The sequence below is a fragment of the Mus caroli genome, unplaced genomic scaffold (assembly GCF_978045245.1).
Source record: "Mus caroli unplaced genomic scaffold, Mus_caroli_1 scaffold_10, whole genome shotgun sequence".
Lineage (NCBI taxonomy): Eukaryota > Metazoa > Chordata > Mammalia > Rodentia > Muridae > Mus > Mus caroli.
The window spans coordinates 113,726,669-113,741,895 of NW_028227265.1; positions in this window are offsets into that span (position 1 = coordinate 113,726,669).

A 15,227-nucleotide genomic window follows, 5' to 3' on the forward strand; every position below is an offset into this window, starting at 1 on the left:
GAGGCTCTCGTGGCTGGAGGCAGGTGGGGATCCGGGAGCTCTCTTCAATGGAATGCTGCCTTTATCCTCTCTCTGCTCCCTGGTCCCCAACCTCACAGATGGCAACCTTAACTGGAATTAGATTATGGGTCAGATTTTACTGGCAGATAGTGAGGAGCCCCTACTGCCTAGATCTAAAGTTTGTATTCCAGTTGTTCACCACCCTCATGGTGTTAGCATTTCTTCTAGGCTCTGCCTCGCAGCTACCTGGCAACAGCTAGGTATACATGACTCTCTATAAAAGGAGCTGAATGCCCCCTCCCACTCTCTTGCTCCCTTGCTCTCTTATCCCCTTTGTCCCCTCTCTCCCCATTCCTTCCCCTCCCTCTTCTCTTCTCTTCTCTTCTCTTCTCTTCTTTTCTCTTCTCTTCTCTTCTCTTCGCTTCGCTTCTCTTCTTTTCTCTCCCTCCCTCTCTCTCCTCTCTTCCCCCTGCCTTTCTCTGTCACTACTACCCCCTCAACTTCCCTCCTATGCCCTAAATAGATTCTACTCTAGACTATAGCATAGTATAGTATAGTATAGTATAGTATAGTATAGTATAGTATAATATAGTATAGGCTGGTACCTAAGGGGGAAGGGATGCCCCAACATGGGGCCACAGAGGCACCCCCTTCCCCCACACCATACTGTGCCTCTACCAAACATATCCCTGGCTCCTTTTCTCTTTTATAAAACATAATACATGCCCTTGGTGAAGGAGGTGACTTATGTAGATGTCTTGGTGGGAAAGGACTAGGATGCAGAACTAGAGGGCAAACTGTGGTCCAAAAGGTGAGGAAGAGCTGCAGACTCTTAACAGAGTAGCAGTCTCAGAAAGGTGAACTGCAGAGGCAGCTTAACTGTAAGGCTCCTCCTCCATGCACACAAAGACTGGAGTTCAGATCCATGGTAGCCAAGCACGCTGGGATATGTCTAAAATGCCAGCACTGGGAAAATGAGGGTGGGAATACAGGAGGGGTAAACACTTGTGCTCATTTCATTGGCCAGACAGTGTAGCTAACAGATAAACTAAATTACAAGTTCAATGAGACACCTTGCCTAAAAAAAAAAAAAAAAAAAAAGAAGATGGAAAGCCATCAAGGAAGACACCTGACACTAACATCAGGTTTCCACATGTATAGGCACATGTGCATACTTCACAGTAAAATACACACACACACACACACACACACACACACACACACACGCTGAAACAATGTATAGGATGTAGAAAACATTGAGGCTTGGTACATTGGTGTATAAGAGGGAAAAGACTCGGGTTTCTGATACAGGCATGTGGGCACAAAGCACAATGGATTCTCTAAGAATACAGTTCAGTAGCTCCGTAAGGAAAGTAATGAGTTTTATTAGATTCAAATGTCTTTGATTTAATTGAATTCCACTTTTGATTCTCAGATGAATGAAGCTATAAATCACTTCTGAAATTATAAATAGCAATAGATAGATAGTACCATTGTGTTGGAAAGAAACTTTCCTCTCTGCCAAGCTGGAGGTGCCCTTTGACAGGAGGCTCCTCCTTTGGCTTCCATTGAAGTCATGCTCTCCCTGAGGTAAACCAGGATGGGGTGGTGACAGCAGCAAGAGCCCACCAGCAGGATGCTCTCAGGGGTCTATGCTAGAGTCAAATGCCTTTCTCCACGGGCTTCCTTCGCTCATGCTCTTACAGGTCTGAGCATCCTCCAGCTGGTGAGGCCTCCTTTCTGCACATGCATAGATTTGAAGGAAAGCCTCCATAGCGTGTTCTAAGACAGCTCAGGATAGAACTGCCTCTGGACCACTCTTCTCCTCTGCAAGTGTTTCAGAAGCTCCCTTCTGAAAACATTTTATCCCTCATTTTCTCCTGGGCACTGACTTTATGAAGGTTTTTTTTTAATGTTTTTTGTTGTTTATTTTTGAGATATACTCTTTAACCATCCTGATCTGAGGCCCGCAGGAAAATGGATAGTATAGATTGCATTGCACATAGTATCCCCAGTGGTGACAGAGTTACGGTTAGTATGTATATTATACACATCATATTAGCACATAAAAGGCCCCTCTCAGTGCCCATCATCTGCCTTAGCCTGACAGTCCCTAGAGTTTTATGTGAAGTTATTAGATCAGGATGGTCTATGGAATACCTGCTTTAAGAGAGTACTTTATAGACTCGAGCTCAACTTGACCGTTCTGCTCATCAATTATGTCCACTTACCCTCTGGACATTGGTTTCTCCAACCAAGGCACAGCGATTACGAATAGTTCCAATGCCACCTTTGTCACAAACTTAATGAAATGACATATGCAAGCTGGTTCGCAGCAGTGAATGTGTAATGCATGCTCCTTTGACAATAGTGAGTGTTTCCTAAATTTATGGGTCATGAGCAGCATCAAAAAAAACTCCCACAAGGAAAGCCAGTGAATTGAACAAAGTCACATCCACTGAACACCAAAACAGAGAGTGGGTCTCATCTCAAACAACTAATCATGTGCCTCTAAGAAACTCAAATCTGAGTCTTACACTGAGTTTTAAGTGTAAAATGAAGTTAAATACATATTTCTGGTGGATTTACCTTAAGCTGTAAGTTATAGAGAGATGATGATGATTGATGATGTATAGGTATAGGACAAATAGGTACATAGATGATAGAACACAGATAATGAACAGGTATGTAGATGATAGATAGGTAGATATATGCATACATACATACATTCGTATATACTATACATACATACATACTAGACAGAGGTAGGTAGAAAGATAGATGATAGATAGATAGATGATAGATAGATAATAGACAGATTAGATAGATAGATAGATAGATAGATAGATAGATAGATAGATAGATAGATAGAACAAATAAGTGATAGGTATACAGGTGGTGAACAGACAAGTGATAGACAGATAACTGATATGCATGATAAATACAGAGATGATAGAGGACTGATACATGATGCAAATATAAACATATTGTCATATTTATGTGCATGTATTATTTAGATGTATTGTATGTGTGGATATATATCATGTATGTGTGGATATATATCATGTATGTATGGCTAGCCATAATATATATCAGGTATATTTGTATACATCATATATATGTATATATATGTATATATCTGTATGTGACTATAAGTCACATATATGTGGAGTTAGTATGTATATCATGCAAATGTGGGTATGATATATATTTATATCTATACATATATCAAATACATGAGGATGTGTATATATAGCATATATATGCAGGATATATAAATATATCTATATCAAACTGCAGGACAGCTCCTGCCTATTTCACATCTCTGAATTCTGCAATCCTGGGAGCACAATGAGGTGAACCATAGAGGACAAAAACATAAAACATAGCTACGTACAATCAGCCAGACCAAGAAAAGAAACCATCCCGGAGCTTTGGCCACTTAACCTCCCTTTACTTTCCATTTCTGGGCTGTAAAACTCTCTTTAAGCGCCCTTGACTTTGCTTCAAGAAGACAGGCTTAAAATGCAGGGAGTGGACAATGGTCTCCAGCTGTTACTAGCTGGTACATCTGGTTTAAACTCAGACACAGGCTACAGAGCTGTGGTTTCTTTTGGAAGCCAGAATTGTCCCTGGCAAGTGAAAAGCTCCCTCTCCAAGGGTCCTGCTCATTATGAACTCCTTGATCCTGTGTGGTGCTCCCTTCCAGGAGGACCCTACTCACTATGGGCTCCTTGGACCTGTATGGTGCTCCCTCCTAGGATGGCTTGCTCTCTATGGTCTCTTTGGGCTTCTGTGGTGCCCTCTCCCAGGGGGACCTGTTCTCTATGGCCTCCTAGCCTGGAATGGTAGAGTGGTGTTTCTGCCTCCCTCTTATGAATCTGTCTTGCTCTTGGTGCAATTTTTTTCCACGGTAAGCTAAAATAATAAGGCACAGAATTAGAAATAGGTGTGCTACCCCAACAAGTAATTACTTCCCTGAAAAGGAAAACTGGTGGGTCTATTTTAAGAGTTAATTGGCTGACAAGGAACTGAATTCACCCTACAGTGTATCCCTACTTGTGCTTCAGAAGACTATGAGGTAATGGTGTCCAGACAGAGGAGAACTGGGGAGGCCAGTGGGCCAGGCTAGCAGCCATCTCAAATGGGCCACCAGAAGTCAGCAAAGATGAGAGCTAGGTTTCCAGAGAGTGAGAACTATCAAAAAGGTCCATTTTCCTTTAAATTATTCATTTCAATTCCCTGTTAAATTATTCTGCTCCCATTGTCATAATACAAATGGAAGGTCAGCTGTTCTGAATGACAGATGGGTCCCCAGGGGCCACAGAAGTCACACTATGTGATGAGGGAGCTGGGAGCCAGGGATGATAGAGGAGCCATCCGTAAGCTCCCAAGTACCACCTCACTGGGCGCTCCCTAGGCCTCCCGGGAGTCTGTACTACTCCTTTTCTTTGAGGGACACATGATGCAGAGATGCCCAGGCTATCCCTTATCTGTTGGGCTAGACAGAATGTCTTCCATTTGTGAAGAGGCCTTACAGAACTGGGCAGAGGGTATACTGACCTTTCCAGACGATTCCAGTAAAATGGGCTGCTTCAGCAATCACATCTACACTCAGCTAGCAATGGCCATCCACCTTACACATAGCTGTTATAGGACCAGGCTTCCACAATGGTTACACTGCAGTCACGTGCACCACGACAAGAGTCTGATCATCGGGATTTAAAAAGGTATTCGTTAGCACCTACGCTTGGATAGCCTCTCTTCAAGCAGAGTCCAGGCCAGGACTTCTCATGGTCTCTAGCAGATGCTAGTCCACTCTGAATTTCACTCTTCTTCACCAGTTTCATTTTAAATAGTATTTATAGTTATTTCTTGAAAATTTCACACACATATGCAACGTATCTCAACTATATATACACCCCACTCCTACCTCCATCTCCTCTCAATCACCTAATCCCCCTACCACCTTTATGTCTTCTCTTTTCTTATAACTCAGAGTCCAGCCAGGGTTACTGGCATGCCCATGCATGTCAGATCCAGCCATCCAAGCATGGGTACATTCCAAAACAAAAATGACAATCCTTCCCAGCAGCCATCAACTACCCATATCTAAGGGTAAAGCCTCAGCCTCATGAACCTTTTCCCTAGTTTCATTTTTTGAGACATCTTTTTACATCCTCCATCAATGAGTCCCATTTGAACAACCTACCAGAAGGTTCTGATGGCCAGATGACTCATCCAGCCTCCAAGGTTGGTCTCCAAAGAAGGCAGAGGAGAGTGGAGTGTGAGCAGGAACTGGACCTCAGCACACTGGCTCAGGCCGAGGTCCATCCTCTAGACTCAGCACTCAAGCATGAGAGATGTTGGAACACTCCCTCTGCAGACCTCAGTTTCCCCTCTGTATCTCCAGAGAACTGCTGCTGCTGCCTGTGACTCACCACAAGTGTGACTCAGCATTTGCAGGTCCTTGCCGATGACCCCTGCTCCATCTCCCAGACAGGACAGGTCCTCTGACAGAGCTCTGAGTTTCAGTTTCCTTACCTGGTCCCACCACTCAGATGAAAATTAATGTGAAACACCCAGCTGTGTGTGTTCCATCAGTGAGAGCTGTTGTGAGCATCCTTGAGAACTCACACTCTGGTCCAAGTTTTGTCACGTGACCTTCATGCCCTCAGTGGTTGTGGGCTTACAAAAGAGAGCAAGCCCTCTGCTTTCTCCTTTATGCTTCTCCTTTCTAGTCTCCTTAGATGTTCAGGGTCACTCTGTGAATACTTTGAGAAACTCAAATAATGGAGACTTGTCTACTTTCCACAGACAGGCTTGGAAAAGCCAGCTAGTCTCTCCCTTCAACTGAGATACCTCTGCACAGTCGATGGGACCCAGTGTGCTTATTGCCTTGGCAGCTCTCTGGCGCTGCGTGTCCCTCTGCAAGGCTGTTGTTGCTGCATGCAGGATGCTGCAGTCAGGTAGAAGGGCAGCTCCAGGGCATCTCTGTGGCTTCCAGACTCTCATCAACGACCTACCTGCGCCCCCTGGCGACAACTTCAGGACACGGCCAAAACTGCTTTGCCTTCCTCTGTGATTCTGAAGAGGTTCACTGACCCTCCTTGGTCCCTGCTGACCCTATCTGCCCTTGTGTCCTGGAGCATGAGAACACGGCTGTAGCCCCAAAGTCTCTTAAATATACACTTTGGCAAGGTAGAACCATGGAAAGGCACTAGCTTTGGAGCTGGGAATACTGAGATTTGGTCCTAGCTGGTCCACTCTCCAGAGTCTTTGTCATGTGGCTGAGAAATAGAGATGACCATGCTTTCCTCACAGGCCAGCTACTATTAAAAAGGGATGCGTAAAGCCTGGGTGGCATATGTATGCATTTCCAACTCTTGGATCAGTGAGGCTGGAGGATTAATTTGAGCTCCAGGCTATACTGCTGTACTGAATTAGAATGAGACCTGTCTCAAATGAATAAATAAGTCAATAAATATGAAAAAAATGTGTAGCCACATCTGCTTATTACAGATATAACTTAAAAGCCAAACACACAGAGACACACACACACACACAAAGGCAGGGGAGGAGGACAGAGGGAGAGAGGGGGGGGAGAGAGAGAGAGAGAGAGAGAGGTTTCCAGTACTAATGGTTTTTACCATATTAGGGTCTTTATTAAATTTTTCTGACAGTCAGCTATGGTTTTCTGACTGACTATCTCCTATTGGTAACAATTTCTAAATAAGAACAGCAGAGACATCTTCTAGTCCAAGACAGCGAGGAGATGCTCAAAGTAATGATGAGGCCATGGCACAAGGAAACAGAAACCAAAATGAAGGCCCAGCCAGCCAAGCCTCAAAATTATCCAGTAATTGTATAATGCATGTATCCATGAGTGTCTGCTGACATGAGTAAATGGGGCAAGGACAGTGGTCTTCCTCCACCTGTGAAAAAAATCCATAAATCATTCTAACAATCCACCCAGGAGACAGCAAGTAGTCCCAAAGCTTGTGAGTGGAAGCTGAACAAAAATGCAGTTTGATAGTCCAGCAAACCCCACCTTCCTGTTAGCAACTCTACCGTACAGATACAGGAAGCATCTAGTCGCAAGTGTTCAAGATTAGCCTTAGAAATAGAACAAACTACAACCTGCTATTGGGGCGGGGGTTTAATGAAAAGGACAAACTGTCACTTTGGTGATATTCTTTCCCAAATTGCATAACTGGAATCTGCCAAACAAGTGCAAAGTGAGGAGTGTTCTAGAAAACAGTCAGCCATAATCTACAGCAGTCACAGGCATGACTGTTAAAAAAAGATACAGGAAGAATTCCAGCTGAAAGTCAAGTGTAGACAGACATAAAGCAACCAAGCTCAACAATCCGGCAACAATAATCTTGGTTAGAGACCACAACTGTCATCATTGGAAAAAATCTGGATGATTGGTGCCCGAAGGTCAGAGTCTAGTTTTTACACTGTAGCTTTTTGATGGTGCCTTAGTGTTAATCAGGGGTACTCACAAGGAAGACATCCCACGGTGTTTCAGCTTGCTTTTAAAGGGCTCAGAAGTAACTCTTTGCATGAGCCTGTCGAGTTTCTGAAAACCAGAGGTCATTTCAAACTTCAAACTGAAAGAGTTGATAATTTAAAATAATATTTTTAAGCTGTCAGAGCAGACAAAGGAAACTAAGGGGAAAAAAAGATAAAACTTGTTACAAAACCTGAAAACCATATTTGCAAAAGTGTATATCTGATACTTTTGAAGATTACACCCAAAATAGCCACAGGAACAAAGCAAGGAGACAACCAAGTGGATGAACTAAGTGAAGAAATGAACCATGTGAAGACTAGTCACAGAACCCCAGTACATCCAAAACTGCTTCTAAACAGGAAACTAAGACAAAAGAGATAAGCATATCCAACTTCAATATGATCAAAGTTTTTAGAAACCAAAATGCACATAAAAAGTTACCTATGACTCACAGTAGAATTAGTAAGGAATCCAGTGCTTGGCTCAATGAGAAAGAAAAAAGGTTTGTACACCTTGATATAACAAATTACCAGATACTCAAGAAAAATCTCCGCCTCCCTATCTCCACAGGATCAGATTCCACAGGAGAATAAAGATATGTTTATACTGTGGTAATAACAAAGCTGGCTTTCCAGGAGTCCTGTCCATTTTATATCATTTTTGTTGTTGTTGTTTTTTTGTTGTTGTTGTTTTTGTTTTGGGGGGGGGTTAGGAAGGAAGGAAGGAAGGAAGGAAGGAAGGAAGGAAGGAAGGAAGGAAGGAAGGAAGGAAGGGAGGGAGGGAGGGAGGGAGGGAGGGAGGGAGGGAGGGAAGGGAGGGAGGGAGGGAGACAGAGAGAGAGAGAGAGAGAGAGAGAGAGGGAGGGAGGGAGGGAGGGAGGGAGGGAGGAAGGAAGGAAGGAAGGAAGGAAGGAAGGAAGGAAGGAAGGAAGGAAGGAAGGAAGGAAGGAAGGAAGGAAGGAAATGAGGAAAGCAGGCAGGCAGGCACAATGCACATTTCCAAAGGGTGAGGATATTCAGCTTTCCTACAATTTAATTTAAAGATAGTTCAAAGCTTGACCCAATAAAATTCCCCTTTTCTTCCTTACAGATGGATGCACAACTTTAAATATATGTAGCTATGAGATTTACAGCAGCGTCATCCCATCGATTTCTCATCCATCTATGCCAAGGATAACCAAGTTCTGGCCCAGAGACAGGAGCAAGGGGACACTGTGTAGCTTCTAGGAAAAGCCTATGGGGAGAAGGTCTGCTCTGTCTCCATGCTCCTCCCAGAGAGGTCAGCTTTGTCAACCCTGGGTGAAGCTACCCTCCCACTCCCTACCCTCAGTACTCCCCATGTGATTCCTGTCATTCTTAAGACTCTCTGCGGAAAAAATAAAACTCCCATCATGTGTGACTCCATCACTTTCTGACTTCAAACACCTGCAGTCCATCTAACTGCAAGTGGTGTCCATACAGGTTAAGGCCAAATAAAAGCTTACATCACAAATGAGAGGATTATTTGCACAAAATCAATGGTAGTAAATGTTAAATTCAATTACTCATCAAAACATCTGGGGTAGAGTTTCAACATCCTTACCCACTACTTTAAAATTCTTGAGATAAAATAAGGCAGCACGTGATAGCTTGGTGACTTTTCCTATAGATCATTGGCTGGAAGTCACAGCCTTCATCAGAGAAGGTTCTTGGTGATTAACACAGAGACCTCCAACTGGTCTACACACAGGGAGATTGGAAATGCTTGGCTGGGAAGGGGATGTGCATATCACATGACTCTCCCCAAGGCTCACCGGATCTTTGAGGAAGAGAAGGCAGAAGAAAAAAAAAAAAAGTAAGAGCCAGAAATGTTAGATCACTACAATAAAATTTTTTTCTGGACACAACGATAAGAGTTACACATATGAACTCACAGTGATCATGACAACATGCAAATGATCTGCTACACAGTAGTGAGCTTTGTCATTTGTCCCACCTTGTCACAAGTCTTTCATCAAGGCATCTTTAAACCTGACTTCAATAGATCTGGAGGGATGGCTCAGTCAGTACAGTGTGGATTGCATGTATAAGGACCTGAGCTGAATCCCCAGCACCCACATAAAAAAACAGAGGTTGTGGCTCACACCTGTAAATCCAAAACTAGGAATGGGAGAGACAGAAGAAACCATGGGGCTCACTGGCCAGGCAGTCTGGCCAACCAGTGAACTTCACCCAACTACTGACCTATACACACACACACACACACACAGAGAGAGAGAGAGAGAGAGACAGACAGACAGACAGACAGACAGACAGACAGACAGACAGACAGAGAAACAGACAGAAACTGAATCTCAGAAAACCATAAATTATTACGTTGAGTGCAGCACTGTAGCCCCTCTTGGATATCTGAGATCTGAAAGTAACATCACAAACAGCAGATACTGAAAATATTCCTTTCTCCTGAAACAAATCATATACAACATGATCACTGTCTTCATAATTCTGTGAAGAGGCTCTCATAGAAGAAATATCAAACCCTGCATCACTTGTTACAGACATGACACTGTGGATCAAAATTGGAATGCTTCCTAAAAGTCATTGTGGAGAAAATGAAAGCAGAAAACAGATGAATAGAGAGCAGAGGGTGGAGGGAGACTCGGTGGGGTGGACCTTGGTGTGAGGAAAATGAGGAGGGAGATGGTAGACATTCTAATGCTCGCCACACAGCCCAGGCTCATTAACTGGAGAACTCAGGTGAGATACTCCCACCTGCAGGGAAAGGTAAAGATGGCCCTAAAATAGCATGGCAAAGATGAAATGCCCCCCTGCCACAGATCTTACAACATTGGTTATTAAATTAATGGCAGTGAGACAAGTTAGTATGGACTGACTGGACTGAGCTCACCTGAAAGTCCAAACAATGGACTGGAGGTGAAGATCTCCAGAGAATTGTCCTTGGAAGCATTTAAGTGCAAGAAGTAACCATTAGAACAACAAAAAAATGGCTTTTCTGCCATTTCTATCTGCTTTTCTTCTCCCCCCCCCCCAACGAGCTGTGGTGATCAGTTATTATATCAGGAAAATGGTAATTTATTAAATTCCATGAAAAATGACACTATGAGATTATTTTAAAAAATAAATGCTTTTATTCTTTAGCTGTTTTATGACTATTTGTTTCTGTGGCTGTCTTAAATACAGTATGGTTTCATCATTAGGGCATATCTATTCTCAAATGCCTTCTCTAGGGGAAAGGACTTTTTAAAAAGCATTTTTTAAAATTGTGTGTACTTGTGTGTGGGTGTGTGGGTATATGGGTGTGTGGGTGTGTATGTATGTATGTATGCAAACGTGTGAGTACAAATACCCACTGGAATTACAGGTGGTTGTGAGCCACACAACATGGGTGCTGGAAACTGAACCCATTTCTCTGCAAAAGTAGTACTTGCTCTAACCACTGAGCATTTCTCTCCAAATTTAGAAAACAATGTTTAATATTTATTTATTTATTTATTTATGTATCTAATGTATGTGAGTACACTGTCACTCTTCAGACACACCAGATCCCATTTCAGATGGCTATGAGCCACCATGTGGTTGATGGGATTTGAACTCAGGACCTTTAGAAGAGCAGTCAGTGCTCTTAACCGCTTAGCCATCTCTCCAGCCCAGAAAATAATTTTTAACATTTAAAAACGATTTTACTAATATGCGAATCAAATATATGAAGGTGGTCTGTTGGCTATTCCCGTATTTGCATATGATCTCTAGAAAAGGTTCCTACTGCAAACATAGGACCTCAGAGAGTGATGGGCACATGGAGGGAAGCTGAAGTGAGGTAGGCTACCCGGCAAGCTGGAGACTAAGAATCTCAAAACCTCAAAAAACCTGGGGACAATGGTCATTTTCTGTGGGATTTATTTTCTTTTTTGGACTTTGCTGTATTTATTCTGACAGTCATAGTCCCTGGATAATCACACCCTTACCATTGCTATGTGCTTGGCCCTCATGTTTTAGATAGATAGACAGATACATACATATATACATACATACATACATGTAAGCATGTATTCGTTTATACATGTGTTAATAATGTATCAGTGGACTAAAATAAAAGCTGACACTGGTAACCTGCACTCACACCATCTTCCTGCATCTTAATGCTATTTGTCTGTCCTCATATTTCTTTCTTATACCTTTATACTATGTCTGCATGTACTTTGTTGGTTCTTTAATGTTCTTCAAATAAAAGGTCTTATATGCTGACAAATCCTGTTGCAAAGCACAGGAGCCCCTGCCTGTCCTCACTGAGAAATATGGTAATTCTATCAGGAGTCCTGCCTATCCTCACTGAGAAATACGGTAATTCTATTTTAATATTTGAGCTGAGGTGCTTACCTGCAACAAAGACAAAGAGTATTCAAATACTCAAATATGCACACACATACACACACTCACAAAGAGACATGCATGCACACAGGTGTGCAGGTAAACCCCCAAGGGGGCATGCATGCATATATACTCACAGACATGCAGGCACACATATATGTATACACATAACCCACACAGCGATACTAGATTCACAACTGGGTACTTAAGAAACTGCTATCAGTATGGACTACTACAGTGTTCTCACAGTTCCCCAACTAAGGAGGATCCAATTACATCAGAAGCTAACTGCGGTGTCTTGTTCATTTTTAAGAATACTCAAATGTCCTTCCCAGCAATATGGTATATATTACTACTAATGATTGGTGCAAAAATATTGAGAGTTAGCCATTTACGAAAACCCCATGCTTTCATTCCTCAGGCCTGCAGGTTGTTTATTTTAGCCAACAGCTAAACATGACTAGTTTATGTCATCTGTGGTCATACGGAATAATTAACAAATGAGAGGGGGAAGACCATGTCTGCATATATTTGGTCTCATTTGTCTTCTTCCACCCTCTTTTGGGATGTTAATACTTTCAAGTCTTTCCACTCAGCAGGTGCTGGGTGAGGGGTTAGACTTTAACTGATAGGTCTGGGTAGAAAACACTGGTTTTTTTCCAGGAGCCTTCAGGGCCTTCCAGTTGCTTCTTTTACCTTGACTCAAGCTCCTTGTATCATTATTGTTTATGTTGTCACAATCTCCTGTAAAGGACACTTTAATCGTGCGTCTTACTCCTGAGAAACTCCCACAGAGCCTTTGCTAAAAACATTCACCCTGAGCTGGGATGAAGGCATGCCTCTCCTCCCCGCTCACAAATGGCTGTCCATAAACACAGCTATAATGGATCCCCCTAAGAATCGCTTTTAGTGCCTCGTATTTCATCATATAGTGAGTGGTTTGAGTAGTCACTGCCTAACCAAAAGAAACCAGCTTCTGAAGCATGGTCATTTCCTCTCAGTGAAAACGCCTGGCCCCTAAAGACCAAGGTCAGCTGCCTGTACATATTACTGCAGAAAGATGAAGCAAGATGCCAAACAGAGAGCTGATCTCCACTGAGAACACACACCTCCCACTGAGATGAAGCTGCTGTCTTCCTGTGCAACATTTGAAGACAGCTGAACGCTGTTAAGAGGCCACATGTAAAACGGGCTTCAACTATCTCTTTAAATGCTCCTTCCTTAGAGGGAGGCACTCTGTTGGAATTTGCTATGCTAGTTCCATCTTATTTTTATTTCTTTTTTTGGAATTTAACATTATTCATTTTCAGGTTTCTCTTTTCTCTGCCTTGCTTATCCATATTATGTTAATGCCTAGGATCCTGAGATGCGATTATGAACAGGCATCTACTGTTGTTTGCTTGTTTGAGATGCAAGCAGATGTGTTACCCTACAGTGGCAGAGTGGACAAACTAAAGATAACCTGGTACACTTCCTCTGTCTCTTTGGAGGTCAGAGGTTTTATCATTGCAGCAGAATTCTTTGGGGATGTAGAGATTACTATAGATATCCATCTTGGCTTTACAACTTTTTAATAATGAGATGAGGCATTACTGAACAGAACCACACCAAAGACTTCCATACTTCACAGGATCTCCTTGCACTTCCTGCTCACTCCCTCTGTTCCAGGCTGCAGCCCTCTCATGCTGGGGCAGCAACCACTTGCATGTGTGCAGAATCTGCTATGAATCTTCAAAGTCTCCCTAGAATCCATCACTATCCTTTTCCTTCACCTAAATACAGAACTGAGTGAGTGGTCACATCAACCTGGCTTATGAGGAGACATAACAGGGAGATTTTGCTGAAAGAACCCAAATATAGCTGTCTCTTGTGAGACGATGCCGGGGCCTAGCAAACACAGGAGTGGATGTTCACAGTCCGCTATTGGATGTATCACAGGGCTCCCAATGGAGAAGCTAGAGAAAGTACCCAAGGAGCTAAAGGGATCTGCAACCCTATTGTTGGAACAACATGATGTACTAACCAGAACCCTGGAGCTCTTGTCTCTAGCTGCATATGTATCGAAAGATGGCCTAGTCGGCCATCACTGGAAAGAGAGGCCCATTGGACTTGCAAACTTTATATGCCCCAATATAGGGGAATGCCAGGGCCAAAAGAATGGGAATGGGTGGGTAGGGAAGTGGGGGGCGCTATGGGGGACTTTTGGGATAGCATTGGAAATGTAATTGAGGAAAATATGTAATAAAAATATTAAAAAAAAAAAAACAGGGATACTTGTACACAAGTTCATCTATCAGCTTCCTGAGTTCCAGCTTTGGAAACCCCCTCACTGCTGGGCTTGAATCTTGTAAACGTGGCTCATTATCATAGAGCCAGATCCCATGAAGTTCTCACCCCTAGCTCCACCTGGAAATGCTCTACCTATGTATCCAACTGCCATCTCCTCTGCGGTTGTGTTGTTGAGTTTGAACTGTCAACTCAACCCGATCTTGAATTACCTAGGAATAGAGTCTCAATGAAGGATTGTCTTGATCAGATTGGCCTGTGGCCATGTTTATAGCGGAGTGTCTTGGTTGCTTCAATTGATGTAGGAAGACCCAACCTAAAAGTGGACATCACTTGGATTGCACCAAAGAGGAGAAGATGATCTGAGGGTACGCATGGCATTGATCTCTGTCTGTGATTATAAATGTGATGACCTCACTATGGTGGACTGTAGCATGAAACTGTAAGCCAAAAATCAACCCTTAGCTCCTATGTTGTTTTCACAGAGTGTTTTCTACAGGAACTAGAAAGGAAAATAAGAGGAGAGTCTGCCCTCCAACTCATGCTGGCTTCATAACTTGACTCCATCATAGCCTGTTTCCACCCTGCTCCCCGCTGTTTATGGCTGTGGCTTTTCTTTGTTCTCCCCAAGAACTGTTAGCTTACCTTTTAGTACTTCACCCACTAACAAAAATAAGTGGTGATTTGAGCATTAGAAAGAAGAAATTTCAAATCCCTCACAATAGGATATGGCTGGCATGTGATGCTTTCGCATATATCCATGTTTCTCTGAAGAACCACATAACTTGTGAAATCCCTGTATTTTCCTTAGTGGTTAATTCATTTGGTAGTCTTCTTCTGGCTTCAGAAATGGATATGATCCATGGATCTGCTGAGATATATTTGTATATATCTTGGCAACAGCCATCAAGGCTGTCTAAAGAGAGAACTGGAGGTCATGTTAGGGCACACAGTAGAAATGGAGGATGAATTCTCACCTTGAAACATCGCAGCAACATTCTTTACACCTTTTCTTCTCCCAGAACATACGTTCTCTCCTCCTGTGAACATGACTC